This window comes from Rattus norvegicus, chromosome 6 (genome assembly GCF_021556685.1).
Source record: "Rattus norvegicus strain SHRSP/BbbUtx chromosome 6, alternate assembly SHRSP_T2T, whole genome shotgun sequence".
Lineage (NCBI taxonomy): Eukaryota > Metazoa > Chordata > Mammalia > Rodentia > Muridae > Rattus > Rattus norvegicus.
Genome location: NC_141539.1, coordinates 90715873 through 90742705, shown reverse-complemented (window position 1 = coordinate 90742705; position 26833 = coordinate 90715873). Strand labels below are relative to the sequence as shown.

The 26833-nt window shown below is 38.8% G+C and overlaps 1 long non-coding RNA gene across 2 annotated transcripts in view; it reads left to right on the top strand.

The window, feature by feature from the left end:
* Positions 1–26833, top strand: part of LOC120093257 (uncharacterized) — a 302254-nt gene that overhangs the window by 5408 nt on the left and 270013 nt on the right. The gene's annotated exons all lie outside the window — the stretch shown is intronic.

The following is a 26833-nucleotide window of genomic DNA, read 5'->3' as shown; positions in this document are numbered from 1 at the left end:
GGATAGGAAGCTTATGTCCAGGAAACCAGGAAAGGAAATAACATTTGAAATGTAAGTAAAAAATCCAAAACAGAAAAAAAAAGAAAAGAAAAATAACCAAAACAACAATGCATTAAAAACAAACAAACAAAAAACAAACAAAAAAAAACCAAAAAAAATGTTTCTGGGATGAAATTAAGAGATACAGCTATTGAGAATAGACAATTTGCTTTTTCTAGATTCTAGCAGCTTCAGGTATTCCTTGGCTCCTTCTTCCTCTCTTTTTCTCAGTATGGAATGTGTGTGTGTGTCTCTGTATGTCTGTCTCTGTCTCTCTGTCTCTCAGTATGGTGTGTGTGTGTGTGTGTGTGTGTGTGTGTGTGTGTATGTACATTTCATGTATGAATGAGATCCATGTGTGGAGTGTGGGTGTGAACATGCAATGGCATGGGATAGAGGTTAAAAAACAACCTCAGGTGTCTGTCGCAACTTTACACTTCGAGACAGTGCATTACTTATATGCAGGCCAGTCTATTTGACCTATAAGGTTCTACTCTGTCTCCCACCTCACAATAGGAACACTGGAATTCTGTAGTTTCTTAAACTGCACTTGGCTTTCCATGGGTTTTCATGATTTGAACTTCATTCCTTATGCTTACACAGTTAGTTGTAACCACTGAACATTCTATCCTGACTTCCCTTGACATACCTGTTATATCAAAAAAGAGGAAAGAAACAAAGAAACAAAGAACAACTCACAGAGAAATGTGAACAGCACCCACTTTCAGTGAGTCTGAAGCTGGGAGAGTAGCTCTGAGAGTATGGGTGCTGGATAGAGAAGCGGTGTGTGTGTGTGTGTGTGTGTGTGTGTGTGTGTGTGTGTGTGTGTGTATGCTGAAAGGTAAACCAATGGAGCCTGATTGACCTGGCTCTTCCTCTTCAACGGCTGCTCATCCTCAGACTTCACTGAATCCCTCAAGATGCTCAGTATAGGAGTTTGCATTATAGAACATTGATTTTTCTCAAGTTAAACTGAAAGGAGGCAGTTATCTCTAACTGCTATGACATTGTTAAAACACTCAGGAGTGACAACTGCCAAAAATACTTCCAGATTCCTTGGAGGAAATAGATCCTATGAAGCCATAATATGGCTATGAGTAATAATTGGGACCCATGAGATGCCATGGTCCATAATATTAATTGTTAAAGAAATGAAACAGAATGAATTAGTTATTGATACAAAACAAGCCCTATTGCCAACACGTGAAGACTGATGACATACGTGATAAAGGCAAGTTTATGAAATCGTGAACTGTACAAACAGTGAAAGAGTTCAACCAACTATAGATATGTGAACCAGATATGATCTGGTTTTCCTTCATCAAAGGTTTGCATAAGACCCTGAGAATTCCCTGTAAAGGACACTGGACCACAGGTCTCTGTGATTCAGGATATACCACACCATTTTCAGCCTAAGTACACCATTACAAACAAATTCCCCAAATTCTTAGGTTGTGATTATTATGCATAAAGCATTTTGAAACTGTGGATCTATGTTAATATTTGAAAGCAGAAGTAGATTTAAAAAATTAAGAACCAGTGAGATGGATCAGTGTGTAAAGACACTTGCTACTCAGCCTGACAAATGTGTTTGAAATGAAAAGAAAGAACCACCTCCTGAAAGTTATCATCTAACCTCTGGGCATCCACATGCACACACATGCATATGTACACACACAGGCACACACACAAACAAATCAAGTTGAAATTAAGTCAAGGTACCAAGGAGAACTCTAAGTGATTTAAGATAAACTTTAGTGTCTTCAAAGAAAGGGTTGATACACAATGCAGACAATAACTTTATAGCTTGACTTAGCTCAGACTGAAAACACAATACCAGGGACTGGGTGGATTCTACAAAAGTAATGTATTTTTTCATAATTCTGGCATCTGCAAAGTCTGAAGCCAAGGTTCAATTCTTGTTAAAAGCTTTCTGTCTAGCTTTCAGAACTTTCTACTCTATATTGAGAGGGAGATCCTCTTCACTTGAGTGTTTCTTGTTTGTAATTAAACTCCACTGGCCCATCTCCAAATACCACCACATTGTGGACTATGTGTCAACATATGAATGTTAGCACTGTAGGGATATACTTCTATCTGTTCCACAGTTGAATGTAAATTTCCAGTATGATTCAATGAAATGCCAGTCCACTAAATTAAACATTGATTAATATGCTGGCAGAGGATAAAATCTAAAAGTGACTTTCTGATTTTAAAGAGGACGGAAAAAGGCAGTACCATGGTTGAAAATGGGAAAATTGAGAAAACACAGGGCAAGGAGGGGAAAACAGGAAAAATTGTGAATTTGTAAGAAAACAAAGAAAAATACAAAGCAGAAAGGCACAACAAACAATTGCAAAATACTAAACATGACAAAATAATAGCAAACAGATTAGTTAAGAGACGTGGAAAGTAAAAAGCCAGGTTTTTCTGGTTATCTGGTTACCCGATATAAGTACAAGATGAAGATTTTGCCTGCATGGATGCTGAGAGGAGGGATCATCATGGAGGGGCTAGAGATAGACATAAAAACTGGTCATATGGTCTGTTGGTTACAAAAGTGAACACGAGAGGAGTGTGCATGTGTGTGTCTCTGTGTGTGTGTATGTGTGTGTGTTGACTTATTCATTTAATTTTAAAAATTATTTTTTGAGATTATGAAATAATTATATCTTTTTACCCATCACTTACCTCCCTCAAAAACCACCCTCCAAACTACCATTTACCCATCATTATTCTTTCTAGAATTCATAACCTCCCTTTTCATTAATTGTCCCTGCACACATGCATATGATTCCTAAATACCTAAAACAGCCTGCTCAGTCTGCATAAGGCTCATTTTTAAGAATGCCCATTCGGTACTGGATAGCCAATGGAGTCTTAGCTGGAGAAGACTGTTTCTCTGCTCTTGGCATTTCTTCCTTGCATGGTAGGCCCATTAAGATACCTTACAATAGAACTTTCGTATCTAAGGCTCACAGATCACTGGAGCAGAGGAGATAGAAAGATTGTAAGAACCCTAGGGATGAGAAACTTGCTGAGAGGTCACGACTCCTAGGAATGTCAGACATTACACTCATTGGTTCTCACCACATTACTCCCTGAACATGAGCTGAACACAAGAAACAAGAATACACATACTAATATGAACGTGAGGAAATCCAGAGAGCCTTAGTACTACATTTAATTTTTAATGGAGCAGTCATATACTAAAATTTCAGTTGGGGTCCTTAACCCATAACTTTGCATATATTATTCTTATAATAAATTCCTTATGAGTACATGAATGAAGCTTTCTCTAATAGAAAAACCATCCTTTAAATATATTTATAACACTTTAAAAATAAATGTTACTCCGTGATTCCATCAGCAAAAATAAATTGTTTTTCTGACAGTCTGAATAGTCAAGTGTTTATTTTTTAACAGGAAATAAATGCCAAGACACGGTCATGCTCCATTCTGCGTGAGCAATGGTTCTACAGTTATAAAGTGTCCAGTTATGTCGCTCAGTCAACTCTGTCCCTGGGAGAAAATCCCATACATTGGCTAATTCACATTCTCTTCCACACTCTGGCAGCACTTATCCTCACTTTGTCTTCCCAACAGGCCATTTGTATCCCTATTTGACCAGAATCCAAATCCCGGCACCAATCAGCTCTCTCACTCCTTTTCACAACACGCAGCATTTTTACACCATTCCAGGTGTTTTTCTCTTGTTGTAGAGATAGGGACATCAAATAGTTCATTGAAAGTTCACAGGTTTGAAATAAAAAAGAGTGGCTCAAACTACATATAAGTTATTTTTAAAATGAAGAGGAGGCTCAGTGCTGAAGAGCGTTATTGATCCTGTAGAAGATTCAGTTTCAGGTCTCAGAGCCTGTGTGGTGGTTAATAACTGCCTATCACTCCAATCCCAGGGAACTTGATGCTGGATCCTGACTTCCATGGGCTCTTGTATGCATGAAGTTAGAATATATAAACTCCAGAAAACACGTATAGAATCAAATAAATAAAATTGAAAGTAATAATAGCTTATGGGTACAGTATTATTGCTATAGTATTACTAATGTATAGTATTAGATACATTAATCATAATCTTTAAGAATGATGCATCCAGGCACTTCAACCACAACACTCAATTATGACACTGCAGAAAAAGACTTATTTTTTTTGTAAACAATTACCAAGACAACATTAAGGATCAAGGAATATTTAACATTAAAGTTACATCATTTGTTGAAAGTCATACTTTGTCTGATGCTTATGGAAACATACCATGTGTTTGTAAAGAAAAATAATTAAACTAGGTTGTGTGTAGTGTTCAGCCACTCCTTCTTATTCAAATCTTCAAGTCAAAACTCACTCTGATCACAATAGGTGTCCAAAGTGCAATGCTGTGTTGTTAGATTCGTCAGAGTTTCAGATCCAGTTGAATTTACCATCTTCTACACCATGAGAGAAAAGAAATTCTGCAGTTACTCAAGCAAATTTGCCAAGTAGTCTTTCTTGAATATAGATGTAAAAACCTTATGGATTCAACCTCACATAAAATGTACTGACATGCTAGCCAGAAATATCATTGACACCCATAAAGTCATATGATTGTAAAAAAGCTTGCTGGTTTGTTAATACATTTGTAAGTTAAGTAATAAGATGATGTTATTATTAAGTTTCAGCTAATACAGGTTTTTCTATCATATTAGTTTTAAATATTAATAAAAAAGAATGCAATCTCCAGTTATAAATAATAGAAATATAGTAATGAGAACAACTTATAATTTACTGTAACATTGAAACAGATAATACTTAAGTATTAACTATTCCAATATTTAAAAATTTTTGTATAGACCCTTTTAAATAGACCCTTTACTTCTATTATTATGTGATTTTCCTTAGGACATTCCTTATTAAAAAGAGTGGATATGGCTGTTTTACAATTTCCCCGTCTCTGAGAGCACGGTCATTAATAACTACCACCTGTGCTTTTGTAACCCTTTCAAATCCTAAGACACTAGCATATCATATATATTTTTATTTAACATTTACAAATACTGTCACCTTCATATAATTAATCCCTTGTCTCATTTCCCTTCTCATTTTCTTCACAGAAACTCGAGCCCTGGTTTGTATTTAGCATCTGCAGGCTAAACCACACCAACTCAGTCATTAACTCAAGGTTACGCTGTGCAGGTTGTTTAACCTCCCAGCATTTCTAAGACTGCCAAGCCGTTGTATGTAATTGCAATGTTGCCATACTCTTCTTATTGTAGATACACCTTAATGTATCTTGGAAAATGATAAATATTTCCGCAGCCCCAAATGCATCTGAATAAATGTGCAACTTTTCTGAGAACACAAAGGTAATCAGACACAGCATCTGGCACAGAAACTGCTTCTGTTCTCATCTTTTCTTACTGTAGTAGGTGAGCTGCTGTTGTCTTTGAAAACCAATTGCCCTACTCGCACTCCCCCACATTCTGTACACGACACAGTTGAGGACACCGTTCAGCCACCTCCCCACCTTCTACTTTTCTGGTTTCATCTCTTCTGAATGGAATCATTCTCACCAGCATAACATATGCTGGAAATTTTCCTTCCTCCCAAACACTGAAACACCAACTCTATTCCACTTATAGTTTTGTCTCTACCCTTTTGAATGGTGACTCTTTTGCAAAGTATAGTCTATATTTAGTCTTAATTTTTTTCCTATTCTGTTTAAATGTTTTGTAGTTAAGCTTCTCATTTATAACTCCAAGACCCCTGGATGTCCTCAGTGGCTGGCACAGCAATAAACATAGTGATTATTTCCAAGGCATCCCTTGCTTTGACCTCAACAGTAAGTGTCTCATGAGAGGATCAGCTGGCTTTCTGAAGCAGTGTCTTCATTTTCTACACAGAACACTCACTCTCATGTTTTACTTCATGGACTATTTCCTCACACATTCTCCAGACTCAAACTTTTCTTATGATGTGTAACTATTACTGAGTTTGTGTTTTTGCGTTCTTCCATGGTCAAACTTTGAATCTCCTTTTTGTGCATCTCAGGAAGGCCCATCCCAAGGATTCCCTTATCATTCCAAGCTCTATCATATCACACAGGCATTGCTTCCAAATACCAACCCATGGAAATTAGCTTGTCAGTTTTATGGGACATAATCCTATTCATAGCATTGGGTTGGGAATTCTAGGTAAAATGTTTATTTTTTCCATATTGTTTTCGATGTTCTTTATAAACTATTTATTTTGAGTAATTTTACTAAGACTGTAATGAATTTTTATTTATTTTTATTGTATTTGCTTTTTTAGATATTTAAGTTTAAAAAATTTATGCTCTTGTTTCTTCTAATATGTATTTCTTGCACTGGCTAATGCTGTTTCTAATCCCCTATCTTTAAAATTAAGAACTCAAAATTTTCCAGTCATCTCTCTTCTTGTACATTCATTTTCATGATATTATGATGCAAGTAATGTTTTTCTTATTAGTTTAAACTTACATAAAATTAAATACAATTTTTGGTTCTTTTTTCATATTCCCTACAAATATAATTAGAGATATTTTTGGAATGCTCTGTGTGAATGTTATAGAGTAAATATAAGTGTTTATTAATGACTAATATCAACTATTTTCCACTGAAGATCTATATCAGAGTTTCTTCACCTCTACCTTTAATGTCTAACACTCTTTCTTATACTTAGTAATCACTAAGTTATTTAAATTCTAAGTAGAGAAATTAATTAATTCCAGGTTACTTGAGTGTACAGAGATAGAATACATTCTGCCTTTTATTTTCCTGTAGATGGAGTGTGGAAATTATATGCCTCTCAAGAATGCATGTATGATGAAAAGTCATCTCAAATATATTCTATACACTATAGATAATGATCATTTTATAGACAAGACTCGAATACCTATAGGAGGGGGTTGGAGAGATGGCTCAGCTATTAAAAGCACTTGGTACACTTCCAGGTGTTTTGAGTTTGGGTGAAGTACTCCACGCTAACTCCAGTGGAGTTTATACCCCCTTGTGGTCTCTGTAGGCACCTTCATACATATGCCACACACACACACACACACACACACACACACACACACACACGCATGCACACGCACACCTACATGAGCACACACACATACATACTCACACACAAAAGTAAAATAAAATATACAAATTTTTTGAAAATAGAAATCCATGGTTGTCATTGTGTACTAAAAACAATAAAAGAAATAAACACACAGATCTAGACAGAAACACACATACGCACGACAAACACTCCCACACAAATGTGCACTCTCTCTCACACACAGACAGAGACAGAGACAGATACAGAGACAAAGAGAGAAAGAAATTGGTATGTCATCTCAAAGGGTAGAGTGAGACCTAAGATGGGTTTTAACCTTCTGATTATACTTTGCTCATATTTACTCCTCCTCCTGTTAAACCTTGTACTCTTTCTGTTCCTTCCCTGGCTCCACTATAATAGTTCTTTTCTGTTTTAATATTGCATAATTGCAAAAAATGTGTCTATAATACAAGCACATATGACAATGTCTTAATGTAACCTTTCATGTTATAGCTCTTAAATATTACTATTTCCTAACAGAGGATAAGCTCATAAACCATTTTGCACACAGTTATGAATTTACTACAATTGGAGAATGTGTGGGTTCCATGCTTACAACACACTCCACTTTTAGTTTCTAAGTTAATAGCCTTACAACTAATTACTATGTTCCTTGTGAAATCTTGCAATTTGTAAGAAAAAAGTCAAATATCGTAATCATTACTCATATACTTAATTATATGATATTTATTTTTCTAAAGAATTTCTATAATTCACTATGTACATTTATTCAAATAATTTTAATATTTCAAAAGGGTCAAAGCATGGGCAATTTTTTATTTCATACTTAATTTATGTTATGAACCTTAGAGATCATGAACTATAAATTTAATATTTTAATTCACATGAATTAAAAATAAGAAGCAATTTCAATAGCCATTAAAATGTCTTCAACTATACCATTATTACTTATATTTATTTTTAGAAAATAAGAAATACCTCTTCAAAAATTCTTGAGGTATAGTGATCATTAAAAAATTTTTATGGTAAAAATGTACTTAAATTTTATAGAAGTTAAAACAAAGGTCATTATTTCAACAGAATATTATTACCTACTTCTAAAAGAAAAGAAATGACCCACTGAGGAATGAGGAATGACAAGGGCACCCTACAGAGTCAAGGACTTCAGTATTGCCAAAGAATGGAATGAGTCTTTCAAAGCACTCATGGGAGATATTAATGTTACAAAATAATCATATATGAAGTCAATTATCTTACAACTAAGTGTGGATTAAGACCTCTTTTGAGATAAAGCAGAAATATGAAAGAGATTCAAGCTCACGCATGAAGAAATCAGGAGGATTTAACCTTGGAAGAATAAAAGAATAAGATAAAACATACCTTATAATCTTCCTTTAATAAAAGGAATTTATACATTTAGGCCAAAAATAAAATGTTTATACTAACTCTTAAATAGTAGATGGAGCAGTTGACAGGGAAAAACAACACAAGTAAGAGAAACATAAAAGGAACACTATGAAGAAAACCCAATGATACTCAGAAAATATGCTGAGACAAACACGAAACCTAAATGTTAGTTAAACCATAGTTGTAGTAAAAGTCTTGACCAATTAATAAAAGAATCACTCTGAACACACAACTATGTCATGCTGAGCTTGGCTCTTGTTTTCTTACGATTTGGGGAAAAGCGTGACATCCTATAACTAGATTTCAGCAGGTATTCTGCAAATATTTATGAACGAGTGGAGAATCAGGACTCTGGTTCTAATATAATTACCTAAATAAGTCTTTACCCAATCAAATCCTTATGATTCCAATTAAAAAATAGACTGTCTTGTCACACTGGACTTACCATTTGAACATTTTCTGAAGTCTTGAAAAGATACATGTTTTATTTTGGTTGAAATGAGGATGGCTCCCATAGGCTTATGTGTTTGAACACTTAGTGCATGGCTGGTGGTACTGTATGGGAGTGTTTTGGAACTCAGTAGGTGCTGCCTCACTTGAGGGCATATGTTACTGGGTGTGAGCCTTGAGGCTTTACAGTTTGATCTCAAATCCTATTAATTTCTACTTTCCGAATGTAGATGCAGTGTGTCTAGCTGTTCTGTCACTGTTCTGTTCTGTCACTATGCCTGCCTTGCCATGATAAATTGCAGCCCTAAGGAACTATATGTGCAAATAAACACTTTTTTCTTTGTATTCATCAGTGCATTTTATCACTGAAATAAAACTTAGGACATAAAAATAAAATAATTCAAAGAAATAAGTATGAAAAAACAAGTATGGAATCAAGAAATTTTTATCTTTGACATTTTATTAGAGAGATGTATATGTGACATTTAAATAGATTTGTGTATGTGTGTTTTCAGTTAGCTAAAAGACTTTGGGCTGCATAATTAGATGTCTGAATACATGCTGCTGATTGCCTATACTGTGCAAGGAAGGTCCCACATTCACCCTTGTGTGCTAATAGGAGGGTTAGTCTTCGGCTCAACTTAAGTAAAATTTAGAGGTGTCTTGCAAATTATATGTCCATGATCTCTCTTTCTCAGAAAATTTACTTTATAAAATTTGCATTTACAAATCGTTCATGGCAATGTTGAGATGGAAGTCTCATAATATACGTTTTGTCAGCTTCAGAGCCCAGGAGTATCTCTTTCAGGGATGTGCAAACAATTCCTTTGAGATTCATTCTTCATGTAATCACTATAGAGGAAAAGAGAGCACTCCTGCAAATACTCAGAATGGGAACAAAACACATCAAAAAGGTAAAACATGAGGAACACTAAATACTGGCTATGTTGTTTTCTCAGCTCTTCTGTTTTTAACTTATCACAAGTTTTAATTTAATCTTATCAGAGTAGTCTCAGCCAACTCCTATACAACTTCTCCTTACCTGGTGCTAAATTCTGATCTAGAATTATTTTAACTGTAGTCTACACAGAATATCCTTGCTAACCCACATGCCGAGAGATCTGCATATTGTCTATCCTAATCTCCTAAATTCCTTCTAGACAAAGGACATTTCATTCACTTTTTGTTTGCCATAGTTCTGATTTCACTTTTTGTGAGAGCTAGCAGTGATAGCCAGCCTTCAGATGAATATCCAGTTTGCCAACTTCCCATCACACAAAAATAGCTTTTATAGACCTACTGGTCATTTTAGAAACTTCGAATCACACTTAATATCAGTATTATCTGAATCTTTGGTTTTCCACTGTGATATATCATTCCTCAGATTAGATTATTACAGAAGATTATAGATTGTCTACCTTGTCATCAAAATCAAATTCATTCTTGTTCTGGGTTTAAGCTGCATTGTAATTTGATGTGGTTTGTTACCAGTTTCTACAGCTGGAGTATTTCCCTCAAGCCCCAAACCTTTCAGATGTGAGAAATAACTTAATATTGGAGGTTTACGTATATATTTGAGGGAGATAACTTGGGTTTTAGTGCCTAAACCGCTGGTGCATGTCAAGCCACATTTCATTGCAGCATAAGATTCTATTTGGGATCATGGGACTTGAGCTGAAGTAGATGGAGATGAATCTTCACTGTTTTCCTTGACAAAGGATGTGAGCGCATGGCGTGTGTTTGGTGACGAATGAAAATGGGCAAGTCCTAAGTAGGAAATCAGATGGGTAACTGTCAGATAGGGATAACTGTCAGTAGAAGATAGACGTGAATGGTAGAAATGGAAAAAGAGAGCGGCACAGACAACCTACATCTTATTTCTTACTTGTGCAACCCTGCCACAGCCTTCAATGTAAGACTTCATTAAAAAAAAACAAAAACAAAAACAAAATGCTCAACCCTGGAGCAACAAAATGCCTTCACGGACAGTAGTCCCGAGATCAATCTTGGGAACCCCGCGAATTCTCAGAGAGGAGTTATGAGATCAGCAGGATAAGAACAGCTTTGTTTAGGGAGCTGTGATGCTTGACAGTCAGATCACTCCTGTGTGCTTAAATGCCACGGAGGCTACACATGTACTCTTCCTAGTGCATCGACATCTTAAAAGTGTCAGCAGATATCCCACACACACACTAACAAAGAGTCTGGATTTGAATACCATTTATTCTGTAATTTTGATCTCTTCTTATGGGGTTATTAAAGAGTCACAAGAAGGAATATCCAACGGCAAGTATAATCCATGTTTGGAACATGGTAGGGAAAATGGTCACCTTATCGAACAAATGCACTGCCTACCTCCAAGATATTCATAAACTCCACTGAATCATTTTCATTTGAGAAACCAAGAACTGGGTATCATGACTAGTGATTAAAAATTGTTTCTTAGAACCGTTACACTTTCCTAGCCTCTTCCCCAGCTAGATTTGGCTGCTCAACTCGTTCTTGCAAATGCTAAGTGTAGTGAAACTGCGTATTATTTCAGAACCCCTTTTATACTCTTTCCCCCTTTCTGTGGCTTAGAAAAGGTGAAATTAAGAGTCTTTACAAACTGACTAAGTCTTCTTGGGTCCAGGGACTCACTGAAGGGGAGAGGATGACTCACCAGCTTGTTTTTCTGCCTAGGAATGCTCTAAGGGTCATCAAGGTCACATGTATCCAGTGCTTTATGGGCTTTGGAGGTCTTGTCTTTGTAGTTTCAGTGTTCCCCAATGTACTGGTTGGGTTTGTGTGCCAACTTGACACAAACAGGAGTTATCACAGAGAAAGGAGCCTCCCTAGAGGATTTGCCTCCGTGAAATTCAGCTGTAAGGCATTTTCTCAATTATCGATGAAGGACGGGAGGACCCATCGTGGGTGGTGCCAGTCCTGGGCTGGTAGTCCTGGGTTCTATAAGAAAGCAAGGAAAGCAAGCCAGTGAGCAGCAATTCCTTCATGGCATCCCTTCTGCATCCTCTCCTGTCTCGAAGTTCTTACCCTGTGTGAGTTCCTGTCTCGACTTCCTTTGGTGAAGAATAACAATGAGAAGTGTAAGCCAAATGAACGCACAACTTGCTTCATTGTCATGATGTTTTGTGCAGGAATAGAAACCCTGACTAAGACACCAAATGTTGCTCCACTAGGGGAAATTTAGCCCTCAGTGCTTTTTTTTTCTTCTACAACTCAAGATATAAATAGTCACAACTGGGTAGAGACACTTGAACACATTTGGTATATAGAACTCAAATACTTCAAACAACCTACATTGTGAAGGAATTCCCCATCCACGCAGATAAGAAATTATCTCACTAAAATACTAGTAAAGCAGAAGTCTTCCTCAACTGGACATTACTGAGACATAAACACATGTTAATTAGCTTAATGTGTTTTACATCATTGGAAAAATGCTAAACTGCATTCATGGAATATAGCCTTATTATCAATGTCTATGTACTTCGGAACTGTATCCAAACCGAGATAAGCTATTTCTTAAGTATATATGAAATGCTTAGCCCCATAGTGTACGTTAGGACATATAAAGAGTATTATTTTTAAAAGGAAAAAATAAAGCATTGATATTCTAACAGCTTCCTTTATATTGTAATGAAATAGCTATCCCAACCAAAACTTCTGTCTTGAATAGTGTGGACCACACAGAAATTTTGTCAGATTTTGAAAGGTGGAAAAAGGAAAGGGCACAAGCACGATAACTTTTTAAAAACTTGTTCCCCATGAAGTAAAAAGGCTAATAAAATAATACGACATTGTTAATTGTCATTAGATGTATGATGCTATTTGGTTTTCCAGTGAAAGTGCTGGGAATCAAGTTTAGAGCTTCTCACATGCTAGACAAAAGCTGTACCATAAGCTACATCTAGGCCCTGTATGAAGTTTAGTGCTATTCTGCATTAATTATAAATACTTTCTTATAAATAGGGTGGAAATGATATGTCACTGGGAAATTTAATGAGGTATGAAAATTAAATTCTATCCAATTACAATTTAATTATGTGAACATTAAAATAAAAGTTCAATCAAGTGATGAGTTTTTAAAATGTATACAGTATACAGCTAAGTTCTTTTCTCTTAATTGCATAAGGTATACATCAAGAGTAAATAATATTTTTCCTGAAACTAGGTTTGGAAGATATACCTGCCACTTGTAACGCTATCCATAATTATCCACTCAAAGTATATTTATCATTTCACTAAACTTAATTGAATTCTACCTCAATGGAATGAAAAGAAATGGTTAAATAACTCCTAAGTTGGCCAGTATTACGTAAGAAATGTGATATCTTTGGGTGAAATTTTTGTAAAGTGATACATATTGTTTCAAGCCTTGAAGCACAGCGTGTAGATGAGTATATATGGGTGCAAGAGGTAACATGGCTCCTTTCATGAGCATAGGAACTGAACAGATTGAACAGGGCATCACGCTGATTGCTGCTCCTGGGAAAGGAATAGCAGGTATTCCAGTGTGTTTGGCAAACACAAAAAATAGCGGAATACTTGCTTTCATTTTCCCTTGCTACTGTCTTGGCTGTACCTTGAATAAACAGACAGATAAACAGCCACACATGCACACAGCCACACACACTACACACACACACACACACACACACACACACACACACACACACACACACATATATTGATTTGAGGATATATATTCTACATATATATTCTATGCCGCGTATCTTAAGACATGAACTTTTGTCAATATTATTTTTCTTTCTTTTTTTTTTTATTAACTTGAGTATTTCTTATATACATTTCAAGTGTTATTCCCTTTCCCGGTTTCCGGGCAAACATCCCCCTCCCCCCTCCCCTTCCTTATGGGTGCCCCCCTCCCAACCCTCCCCCCATTGCCGCCCTCCCCCCATAGTCTAGTTCACTGGGGGTTCAGTCTTAGCAGGACCCAGGGCTTCCCCTTCCACTGGTGCTCTTACAAGGATATTCATTGCTACCTATGGGGTCAGAGTCCAGGGTCAGTCCATGTATAGTCTTTAGGTAGTGGCTTAGTCCCTGGAAGCTCTGGTTGCTTGACATTGTTGTACTTTTGGGGTCTCGAGCCCCTTCAAGCTCTTCCAGTTCTTTCTCTGATTCCTTCAACGGGGGACCTATTCTCAGTTCAGTGGTTTGCTGCTGGCATTCGCCTCTGTATTTGCTGTATTCTGGCTGTGTCTCTCAGGAGCGATCTACATCCGGCTCCTGTCGGTCTGCACTTCTTTGCTTCATCCATCTTGTCCAATTGGGTGGCTGTATATGTATGGGCCACCTGTGGGGCAGGCTCTGAATGGGTGTTCCTTCAGTCTCTGTTTTAATCTTTGCCTCTCCCTTCCCTGCCAAGGGTATTCTTTTTCCTCATTTAAAGAAGGAGTGAAGCATTCACATTTTGATCATCCGTCTTGAGTTTCGTTTGTTCTAGGGATCTAGGGTAATTCAAGCATTTGGGCTAATAGCCACTTATCAATGAGTGCATACCATGTATGTCTTTCTGTGATTGGGTTAGCTCACTCAGGATGATATTTTCCAGTTCCAACCATTTGCCTACGAATTTCATAAACTCGTTGTTTTTGATAGCTGAGTAATATTCCATTGTGTAGATGTACCACATTTTCTGTATCCATTCCTCTGTTGAAGGGCATCTGGGTTCTTTCCATTTTCTGGCTATTATAAATAAGGCTGTGATGAACATAGTGGAGAACGTGTCTCTTTTATATGTTGAGGCATCTTTTGGGTATGTGCCCAAGAGAGGTATAGCTGGATCCTCAGGCAGTTCAATGTCCAATTTTCTGAGGAACCTCCAGACTGATTTCCAGAATGGTTTTACCAGTCTGCAATCCCACCAACAATGGAGGAGTGTTCCTCTTTCTCCACATCCTCGCCAGCATCTGCTGTCACCTGAGTTTTTGATCTTAGCCATTCTCACTGGTGTGAGGTGAAATCTCAGGGTTGTTTTGATTTGCATTTCCCTTATGACTAAAGATGTTGAACATTTCTTTAGGTGTTTCTCAGCCATTCGGCCTTCCTCAGCTGTGAATTCTTTGTTTAGCTCTGAACCCCATTTTTTAATAGGGTTATTTGTTTCCCTGCGGTCTAACTTCTTGAGTTCTTTGTATATTTTGGATATAAGGCCTCTATCTGTTGTAGGATTGGTAAAGATCTTTTCCCAATCTGTTGGTTGCCGTTTTGTCCTAACCACAGTGTCCTTTGCCTTACAGAAGCTTTGCAGTTTTATGAGATCCCATTTGTCGATTCTTGATCTTAGAGCATAAGCCATTGGTGTTTTGTTCAGGAAATTTTTTCCAGTGCCCATGTGTTCCAGATGCTTCCCTAGTTTTTCTTCTATTAGTTTGAGTGTGTCCGGTTTGATGTGGAGGTCCTTGATCCACTTGGACTTAAGCTTTGTACAGGGTGATAAGCATGGATCGATCTGCATTCTTCTACATGTTGCCCTCCAGTTGAACCAGCACCATTTGCTGAAAATGCTATCTTTTTTCCATTGGATGGTTTTGGCTCCTTTGTCAAAAATCAAGTGACCATAGGTATGTGGGTTCATTTCTGGGTCTTCAATTCTATTCCATTGGTCTATCTGTCTGTCTCTGTACCAATACCATGCAGTTTTTATCACTATTGCTCTGTAATACTGCTTGAGTTCAGGGATAGTGATTCCCCCTGAAGTCCTTTTATTGTTGAGGATAGCTTTAGCTATCCTGGGTTTTTTGTTATTCCAGATGAATTTGCAAATTGTTCTGTCTAACTCTTTGAAGCATTGGATTGGTATTTTGATGGGGATTGCATTGAATCTGTAGATTGCTTTTGGTAAAATGGCCATTTTTACTATATTAATCCTGCCAATCCATGAGCATGGGAGATCTTTCCATCTTCTGAGGTCTTCTTCAATTTCTTTCCTCAGTGTCTTGAAGTTCTTATTGTACAGATCTTTTACTTGCTTGGTTAAATTCACTCCGAGGTACTTTATATTATTTGGGTCTATTATGAAGGGTGTCGTTTCCCTAATTTCTTTCTCGGCTTGTTTCTCTTTTGTATAGAGGAAGGCAACTGATTTATTTGAGTTAATTTTATACCCAGCCACTTTGCTGAAGTTGTTTATCAGCTTTAGTAGTTCTCTGGTGGAACTTTTGGGATCACTTAAATATACTATCCTGTCATCTGCAAATAGTGATATTTTGACCTCTTCTTTTCCGATCTGTATCCCCTTGATCTCCTTTTGTTGTCTGATTGCTCTGGCTAGAACTTCAAGAACTATATTGAATAAGTAGGGAGAGAGTGGGCAGCCTTGTTAGTCCCTGATTTTAGTGGGATTGCTTCAAGTTTCTCTCCATTTAGTTTAATGTTAGCAACTGGTTTGCTGTATATGGCTTTTACTATGTTTAGGTATGGGCCTTGAATTCCTATTCTTTCCAGGTCTTTTATCATGAAGGGGTGTTGAATTTTGTCAAATGCTTTCTCAGCATCTAATGAAATGATCATGTTGTTCTGTTCTTTCAGTTTGTTTATATAATGGATCACGTTGATGGTTTTCCATATATTAAACCATCGCTGCATGCCTGGGATGAAGCCTACTTGATCATGGTGGATGATTGTTTTGATGTGCTCTTGAATTCGGTTTGCCAGAATTTTATTGAGTATTTTTGCATCGATATTCATAAGGGAAATTGGTCTGAAGTTCTCTTTCTTTGTTGTGTCTTTGAGTGGTTTAGGTATAAGAGTAATTGTGGCTTCGTAGAAGGAATTCGGTAGTGCTCCATCTGTTTCAATTTTGTGGAATAGTTTGGATAATATTGGTATGAGGTCTTCTATGAAGGTTTGATAGAATTCTGCACTAAACCTGTCTGGACCTGGGCTCTTTTTGGTTGGGAGACCTTTAATGACTGCTTCTATTTCCTTAGGAGTTATGGGGTTGTTTACCTGGTTTATCTGTTCCTGATTTAACTTGATACCTGGTATCTGTCTAGGAAATTGTCCATTTCCTGAAGATTATCAAGTTTTGTTGAATATAGGTTTTTATAGTAAGATCTGATGATTTTTTTAATTTCCTCTGAATCTGTAGTTATGTCTCCCTTTTCATTTCTGATTTTGTTAATTTGGACGCACTCTCTGTGTCCTCTCGTTAGTCTGGCTAAGGGTTTATCTATCTTGTTGATTTTCTCAAAGAACCAACTTTTGGTTCTGTTGATTCTTTCTATGGTCCTTTTTGTTTCTACTTGGTTGATTTCAGCTCTGAGTTTGATTATTTCCTGCCTTCTACTCCTCCTGGGTGTATTTGCTTCTTTTTGTTCTAGAGCTTTTAGGTGTGCTGTCAAGCTGCTGACATATGCTCTTTCCTGTTTCTTTCTGCAGGCACTCAGCGCTATGAGTTTTCCTCTTAGCACAGCTTTCATTGTGTCCCATAAGTTTGGGTATGTTGTATCTTCATTTTCATTAAATTCTAAAAAGTTTTTAATTTCTTTCTTTATTTCTTCCTTGACCAGGTTATCATTGAGTAGAGCATTGTTCAATTTCCACGTATATGTGGGCATTCTTCCCTTATTGTTATTGAAGACCAGTTTTAGGCCGTGGTGGTCCAATAGCACGCATGGGATGATTTCTATCTTTCTGTACGTGTTGAGGCCCGTTTTTTGACCAATTATATGGTCAATTTTGGAGAAAGTACCATGAGGAGCTGAGAAGAAGGTATATCCTTTTGCTTTAGGATAGAATGTTCTATAAATATCCGTTAAGTCCATTTGGCTCATGACTTCTCTTAGTCTGTCGACATCACTGTTTAATTTCTGTTTCCATGATCTGTCCATTGATGAGAGTGGGGTGTTGAAATCTCCCACTATTATTGTATGAGGTGCAATGTGTGTTTTGTGCTTTAGTAAGGTTTCTTTTACGTATGTAGGTGCCCTTGTATTTGGGCATAGATATTTAGGATTGAGAGTTCATCTTGGTGGATTTTTCCTTTGATGAATATGAAGTGTCCTTCCTTATCTTTTTTGATGACTTTTAGTTGGAAATTGATTTTATTTGATATTTGAATGGCTACTCCAGCTTGCTTCTTCTGACCATTTGCTTGGAAAGTTGTTTTCCAGCCTTTCACTCTGAGGTAGTGTCTGTCTTTGTCTCTGAGGTGTGTTTCCTGTAGGCAGCAGAATGCAGGGTCCTCGTTGTGTATCCAGTTTGTTAATCTATGTCTTTTTATTGGGGAGTTGAGGCCATTGATATTGAGAGATATTAAGGAATAGTGATTATTGCTTCCCGTTATATTCATATTTGGATGTGAGGTTATGTTTGTGTGCTTTCATTCTCTTTGTTTTGTTGCCAAGACGATTAGTTTCTTGCTTCTTCTAGGGTATAGCTTGCCTCCTTATGTTGGGCTTTACCATTTATTATCCTTTGTAGTGCTGGATTTGTGGAAAGATATTGTGTAAATTTGGTTTTGTCATGGAATATCTTGGTTTCTCCATCTATGTTAATTGAGAGTTTTGCTGGATACAGTAACCTGGGCTGGCATTTGTGTTCTCTTAGGGTCTGTATAACATCAGTCCAGGATCTTCTGGCCTTCATAGTTTCTGGTGAGAAGTCTGGTGTGATTCTGATAGGTCTCCCTTCATATGTTACTTGACCTTTTTCCCTTACTGCTTTTAATATTCTTTCTTTATTTTGTGCGTTTGGTGTTTTGACAATTATGTGACGGGAGGTGTTTCTTTTCTGGTCCAATCTATTTGGAGTTCTGTAGGCTTCTTGTATGTCTATGGGTATCTCTTTTTTTAGGTTAGGGAAGTTTTCTTCTATGATTTTGTTGAAGATATTTACTGGTCCTTTGAGCTGGGAGTGTTCACTCTCTTCTATACCTATTATCCTTAGGTTTTATCTTCTCATTGAGTCCTGGATTTCCTGTATGTTTTGGACCAGTAGCTTTTTCCGCTTTACATTATCTTTGACAGTTGAGTCAATGATTTCTATGGAATCTTCTGCTCCTGAGATTCTCTCTTCCATCTCTTGTATTCTGTTGGTGAAGCTTGTATCTACAGCTCCTTGTCTCTTCTTTTGGTTTTCTATATCCAGGTTTGTTTCCATGTGTTCTTTCTTGATTGCTTCTATTTCCATTTTTAATTCCTTCAACTGTTTGATTGTGTTCCTGGAATTCTTTCAGGGATTTTTGTGTCTCCTCTCTATGGGCTTCTACTTGTTTATTTATGTTTTCCTGGAATTCTTTCAGGGATTTTTGCGATTCTTTCAGGCATTTTTGCGATTCCTCTCTGTAGGCTTCTACTTGTTCTCTAAGGGAGTTCTTCACGTCTTTCTTGAAGTCCTCCAGCATCATGATCAAAAATTATTTTGGAACTAGATCTTGCTTTTCTGGTGTGTTTGGATATCCATGTTTGTTTTGATGGGAGAATTGGGCTCCGATGGTGCCATGTAGTCTTGGTTTCTGTTGCTTGGGTTCCTGCGCTTGCCTCTCGCCATCAAGATTATCTCTAGTGTTACTTTGTTCTGCTATGTCTGACAGTGGCTAGACTGTCCTATAAGCCTGTGTGTCAGGAGTGCTGTAGACCTGTTTTCCTCTCTTTCAGTCAGTTATGGGGACAGAGTGTTCTGCTTTCCGGCGTGTGGTTTTTCCTCTCTACAGGTCTTCAGCTGTTCCTGTGGGCCTGTGTCTTGAGTTCACCAGGCAGCTTTCTTGCAGCAGAAAAGTTGGTCTTACCTGTGGTCCCAAGGCTCAAGTTCGCTCGTGGGGTGCTGCCCACGGGCTCTCTGCAGCGGCAGCAACCAGGAAGACCTGTGCCGCCCCTTCCGGGAGCTTCAGTGCACCAGGGTTCCAGATGGTCTTTGGCTTTTTCCTCTGGCGTCCGAGATGTGTGTGCAGTGAGCAGTCTCTTCTGGTTTCCCAGGCTTGTCTGCCTCTCTGAAGGTTCAGCTCTCCCTCCCACGGGATTTGGGTGCAGAGAACTGTTTATCCGGTCTGTTTCCTTCTGGTTCCGGTGGTGTCTCAGGCACAGGGGTCCTGCCGCTCCTGGGCCCTCCCCCACGGGAGCCCAGAGGCCTTATACAGTTTCCTCTTGGGCCAGGGATGTGGGCAGGGGTGAGCAGTGTTGGTGGTCTCTTCCGCTCTGCAGCCTCAGGAGTGCCCACCTGACCAGGTGGTTGGGTCTCTCTCTCACAGGGTCTCCCATATTATTTTTCATATTTTTATTTATTTATTTATTTTTATTCTTTAACTCTTACAGTCCAGACGTCATCCTCCTCCCATCCCTCCCACTGCTTCCCATCCCATCCCATACCTCCTCTCCCCTCATCTCCAAGAGGATGTCCCTAATCCCCCACCCTACCAAATCTCCCCACCCCCTGGGGTCTCAAGTCTCTTGAGTGTTAGGTGCATCTTCTTCTCTTGCTGAGGCCACACCAGGCAGTCCTCTGCTGTATATGTACATGGGGCCTCAGACCAGCTCATGTGTGCTGCCTGGTTGGTGGCTCAGTGTCTGAGAGAACTCAGGGGTTCAGGTTAGATGACACTGCTGGTCTTCCTATGGGGTCACCCTCAGCTTCTCCCACCTTTTACCCAATTCAACCACAAGAGTCCCTGACTTTCAATCATTGGTTGAGTGCTAGTATCTGCATCTGACTTTTTCAGCTGCTTGTTGGGCCTCTCAGAGGGCAGCCACGCTAGGCTCCTGTCTCCAAGCACACCACAGCATCAATAACAGTGTCTGGGTCCCAGACCTCCCCTTGAGCTGGATCCCAATTTGGTCCTGTCACTGGACCTCCTTTCTCTCTTACTCATCTCCATTTTTGTCCCTGCAGTTCCTTCAGATAGGAACAATTCTGGGTCAGAGCTTTTGACTGAGAGGACAACCACATCCTTCCATTTGATGTCCTGTCCCTCCACTGGAGGTTGACTCTACAAGCTCCCCCTCCCCGCTGTAGAGCACTTCATCCAAGGTCCCTCCCTTTGAGTCCTGAGAGTCTCTCACCACCCATGTCTCTGGTACACTCTAGATGGTCTCCCTACATCCTACCTCCCAAGGTTTCCTGATTCCATTCTTTTTGCTGACCCTATGGGATTTGGTCTTCTTCTCTCCTCTAATACCTGATTATATCCCCCTCTTACCCTCCCTGTCTCCTTTCCCCCAAAGGTCCCTCCTTCTCTCCCTCTGACCAGTTACTGTTTTTTTCTCCCTCCCAAGTGGGATTGAGGAATCTTCACTTGGGCCCTTTCAGCTTGTTAACCTTCTTGAGTCCTGTGTCTTGTGTTCTGGGATTTCTGTACATTTTTAGATAACATCTTCCATATTATTTTGAGCCCACAATTTGTTGGAAGGTGTTGGATTTCCTGGGCTGGAGTTACAAGCAGCTGTCAGCAATTGAGTGGGTCTTGATGGCCAAATTCTGGTTTTTTGCAAGAGCATGAGGTACGTGCACTTCATCACCTACCATTTCTCTGCTCCCCTTGGGCCCTCAGCTCGGTGTGGTGTTTTCTAGTAGAATTATATGTGGATATATTGTTTGTGGTATAAAGGGAAGAAAACAATTTATTTTAAAATTTTTATTGGTTATTTTATGTATTTACATTGTAAATGTTATCCCCTTTCCCTCCTCCATCTTCCCTCTCCCACAACCCCTGCTTCAATGAAGATACTCCCACTCCCACCTACACACTCCCACCTCAACTCCCTGGCATTCGCCTACACTGGAGAAACAAGCCTTTACCGGACCAAGTGCTTTTCTTCCCATTGATGTCAGACAATGCCATTCTCTGCTACATATGCGGCTGCAGACATGGGTCCCTCCATGTGTACTCATTGGTTGGAGGTTTAGTCTCTGGGAGGTCTGGGGGATCTGATTGGTTGATATTTTTCTTTTTATGGGGTTGCAAACCCTTTCAGCTTCTTCAGTCCTGTCTCTAACTCCAACATTGGGGTCTCTGTGTTCAGTCTGATGGTCAGCTGCAAGCATCCTCATCTGTGTCAGTAAGGCTCTGGCAGAGCCTCTCAGGAGACATTCATATCAGGCTCTTGTCATAAGCACTTTGTGGCACCAGCAATAGTGACTGGGTTTGGTGACTGTGAATGGGATGGATCCCCAGGTGGGGCAGTTTCTTTTCTTCCACATTTTGTCCATGCATTTCTTCTGTGAGTATTTTGTTCTCCCTTCTAAGGACCTAAGTATCCACATTTTGGTCTTCCTTCTTCTTGAGCTTCATATGGTCTGTGAATTGTTTCTTGGGTATTCCGAGCATATGGGCTAATATCCACTTATCAGTGTGGGTGAGTGCATACCATGCATGTTCTTTTGTGACTGGGTTACCTCACTGAGGATATTTTTTTAGTTCTATCCATTTGCCTAAGAATTTCATGTAGTCCTTGTTTTTTTTTTTTTTTTTTTTTTTTAACTTGAGTATTTCTTATATACATTTCGAGTGTTATTCCCTTTCCCAGTTTCCGGGCAAACATCCCCCTCCCCCCTCCCCTTTCTTATCGGTGTTCCCCTCCCCACCCTCCCCCCATTGTCCCCCTCCCCCCAACAGTCTAGTTCACTGGGGGTTCAGTCTTAGCAGGACCCAGGGCTTCCCCTTCCACTGGTGCTCTTACTAGGATATTCATTGCTACCTATGAGGTCAGAGTCCAGGGTCAGTCCATGTATAGTCTTTAGGTAGTGGCTTAGTCCCTGGAAGCTCTGGTTGCTTGTAGTCCTTGTTTTTAATAGTTGAATATTACTCCATTGTATAAATGTTCCACATTTTCTGTATCCATTCCTCTGTTGAAGGATATCTGGGTTCTTTCCAGCCTCTGACTATTACAAATAAGGCTGCTATGAACATAGTGGAGGATATGTCCTTGTTATATGTTGGACCATCTTGTGGGTGTATGCCCAGGAGTGGTATAGCTGGTACTATGTTCAGTTATCTAAGAAACCACCAGACTGATTTCCAGAGTGGTTGCAACAGCTTGCAATCCCACCAACAATGGAGCAGTGTTCCTCTTTCTCCATATCCTTGCCAGCGTCTACTGTAACCTGAGTTTTTGATTTTATCCATTCTGACTGGTGTGAGGTGGACTCTTGGAGTTGTTTTAATTTGCATTTCCCTGATGACTAAGGATGTTGAACATTTCTTTAGGTGCTTCTCAGCCATTCAATATCCTTCAGTTGAGAGTTCTTTCTTTAGTTCTGTACCTCGTATTGGTTCTCTGGAGTCTAACTTCTTGAGTTCTTTGAATATATTAGATTTATCCCTCTATGGGATATAGGGTTGGTAAAGGCAATCTGTTTGTTACCTTTTTGTCCTATTGACAGTGTCCTTTGCCTTACAGAGATTTTGCAGTTTTATGAGGTCCCATTTGTTGATTGTTGATCTTAAAGCATAAATCATTGGTGTTCTGTTTAGGAAAATTTCTCCTGTGCCCATGTTTTTGAGGTTCTTCCCCACTTTCTTTTCTATTAGTTTCAGTATATTAGGTTTTAAGTGGAGTATTTGGGGGTAGCCACAAGAAAGTACCAGATCCCAGGAAAGCAAGAGGCTCCCAGGACACAAAGGGGATGAGATTAGCTGAAATGCCCATCAAAGGGGAGCTAGAATGATAGAGACCATATCCAGAGGTTAGGCAAGATCCCCGGTTGGGGGAATGGAGACATTCATCTCTAAATTTTTAACCCAGGATTGCTCATGCCTAAAAGAAATCTGGGGACAAATTGTAGAGTTGAGACTGAAGAAAAGGCCATCCAGAGACTTCCCCACCTGGGGATCCAACCCATATACAGAACCAAACCCGGACACTATTGCAGATGCCAAGGAGTGCTTGCTGACAGGAGCCTGTTATACCTGTCTTCTGAGAGGCATTGTCAGAGCCTGACACATACAGAGATGGATGCTCATAGTCAATCATTGGACTGAGCATGGGGATCCCAATGGAGGAATTAAAGAAAGGATTGAAGGGGCTGAAGGGGTTTGCAACCCTATAAGAACAACAATAATATCAGCCAACCTAACCCCCCAGAGCTCCCAGGAACTAAACCACCAACCAAAGCGTACACATAAAGCAACCCATGGCTCCAGTTGTACATGTAGCAGAACATGGTCTTGCCTGGCATCAATGGGAGGAGAGGCCTTGGTTCTGTGAAGACTCAATGAACCTGTGTATGGGAATTCCAGGGTAGTGAAGTAGGGGTGGGTGGGTGGATGGGGGATCATCCTAATAGAAGCTGGGGAGGGGGATGGAATAGGGTGTGTGTGGAACTGAAACTAGGAAAGGGGTAACATTTGAAATGTAAATAAATATAATACCCAATAAAAATGTGAAAGAATTTCTTGCAAGGTATCCTGAAAAGATGAATGTGTCAGCTATGAACTCCAGTGTGTCTGGACTGAGTTGTGATGTTGTGTATAAAACATAATATCTACAGGGCAGTAGACAAATGTTGGTGTTCAGTTACTGCCTTGTTGCAGTGCTTCTGGAATTTCCTAATGGCTGCTGAGCTGCCATTCCACAAGGTCAGAGAGAGTCTGAATGGCATTCTTCTCTAGATCTTTCCTGCAAACAGGATTCAAGTCAATAAACCAACCTATTAAACCTTTATTTCTGATGTGAGGGATAGTGACTTATTGAAGGAGAAATTCGACCCAGTTTTTGCATCATTTTTAATACATGTATCATTTAAAATATTTACTGAACATCCATTCTGAGAGGTTTTTTTTAAATATATAAGAAAATAGACCGCCACAAAAGTACTTTGTAAAATTCGAAACTTTTGTTGCTGTTTTGATTAAATCTTTGATCTCTATATGCCAAGTCCATCATGACCTTGATAGGGACAGAAGGACAGTGCTTCGGCCAGCAGGCATCGGCCATCATGAGTGTGGATGGCCGCTATGAGTGTAAGGCTTGCTTGCATAATAACATACATATTTTCACATTCCTCAGAGGAATGTCCTCCCTGCTAACATTAATGACTTCATGATAATCATGGACAGCATGATTCTGGGAGGCAAAGTTATGACTAATATCTGAGCAAAATGGTAAACTCTGGGACCTTCAGGACAGCCTTTAAGGCTGTGAAAAAGATCTCTAAAAACATGAGTTTGAAAACATATAATTTCTCAACTAATTAAAAATATAAGGATGCACTAAGAATTGTAAAATGAGCTACTGATTTAAAGGAAAGGAGGCAGCTGTGCTATGAACTAGCCTGTCAGAAAGATAGAAAGGCAGGCAAATAGCAAGGCAGACAGATCCCTGAGTTCATGGTCAGCCTGGGACAAAACAAATTTATGTCCAGGCATAGTCAGAATGGTAATTCCAGGGCAGGGTCCCACTCAACTTTCTTATTGTCTATTCTTGTGCTTGCTATCTTTACACAAGACTCAAGGGGCAAAGATCATGGAATTCTGATTCCTGGGATGGTCAAGAGAGAACCTGGAACAAATAAGTGAATTGATATATAAGTTCAAACTTAGGCTTTTAGTCTGCATGAGACGGGTTAGCAAAGAGTAGTAGCAGTTCTTTTTGAGAATTTTTTTTTCTAGGGCAAGTTAAGCTGACTGAAGATCACTAAAAAATGAACATGGCTCTTCAAGATTTTTTTCTAACAGGATTTCTGATTTTAGTTGGCAGAATCCCTGGAGAAGGACCACAGCTCTTTTAGTTGGGATCCATCTTGGGATCCATCTCATGGAGGGGGGAGGTACCAAGGTCTGACACTATTACTGATGCTATGGTGTGCTTACAAACAGGAGCCTCACAAATAGATTTGTAGTTTCATTGAAATGGTATATAAAGGACTGGAGAGAAGGCTCTTTTAAAGGACCCAAGTTCAGTTCCATCACCCAGATTAGGCAGTTTAGAATGGTCTGTAAGTTCTAAGAAGTCTAACATCCTCTTCTGGTCTCCATAGGCAACAGCATTAAGATGTTGCACATATATAAATGTGTATACACATACTCACAAAGATTAAATTAAAAAATAAAATGTGGCACAGTTTGAGATGTAGCTTGAAGTTGGAGGACTTGTAAACCAAGAGGATGTCTAGCTTTAAAAAACACATCCTCGCTACCCTTGGCCTTGACTGTCAGTTGAATTTAGTCTGTAGATGGCAATTTACCCACCACAACTGGTGATGGGCATGATTCCTACCTCCAGCACCATTTACTAACTAAATTATCCTCAAAGAATATATGGACTGGTCAATTTCCAGTATGCCCATAGCCCTGTCAAAGTTATCAGTAGCATTTGATTTCGCATTGAAAAGTGATCTGAATTGATCAAAAGTATTACGTGGTCAATATAAAAATTATATTGTGTTTTGCCCCTTATTAAGTCTTGAAGAATAGAGGGAGGATTATTAATAACATTCTTGTTTTTCTTCTCTTGTGTTCCAATGTTTCAAGTAACAATTCATTTTTTAGAAGCTTGATGTTGGAGTTTTATTTTCTCCTAACATGATGCCAATGATAAAATTTCCACAATAGTCATAAATAATACTTAATATGGTAACAGCACCTGGTTTTTGCCTTAGGACAACAAGCCAGTCAATTGTTTAGAAGCAGTAAAGATGGATTTTGCAATGATGATATGGCTTAATCTTCCAGTTATATGAATTAAAAATGACACAACATTATCCTTTAGGCTTTTACACAGAATTTAGTGTTCTGCTTGGAAAAGGAATAAAGGGCCCTATTGCTGTCTGTTGCTCATAGCACTGTCATAAACTACACTTTAGTACCGTATTTTTATGTACATAACCGTATGAGTGAAATAAGGTAATAAAAGATAAGATTTTGAGTTTTTAAGATGAAGCAAAAGGGAAAATG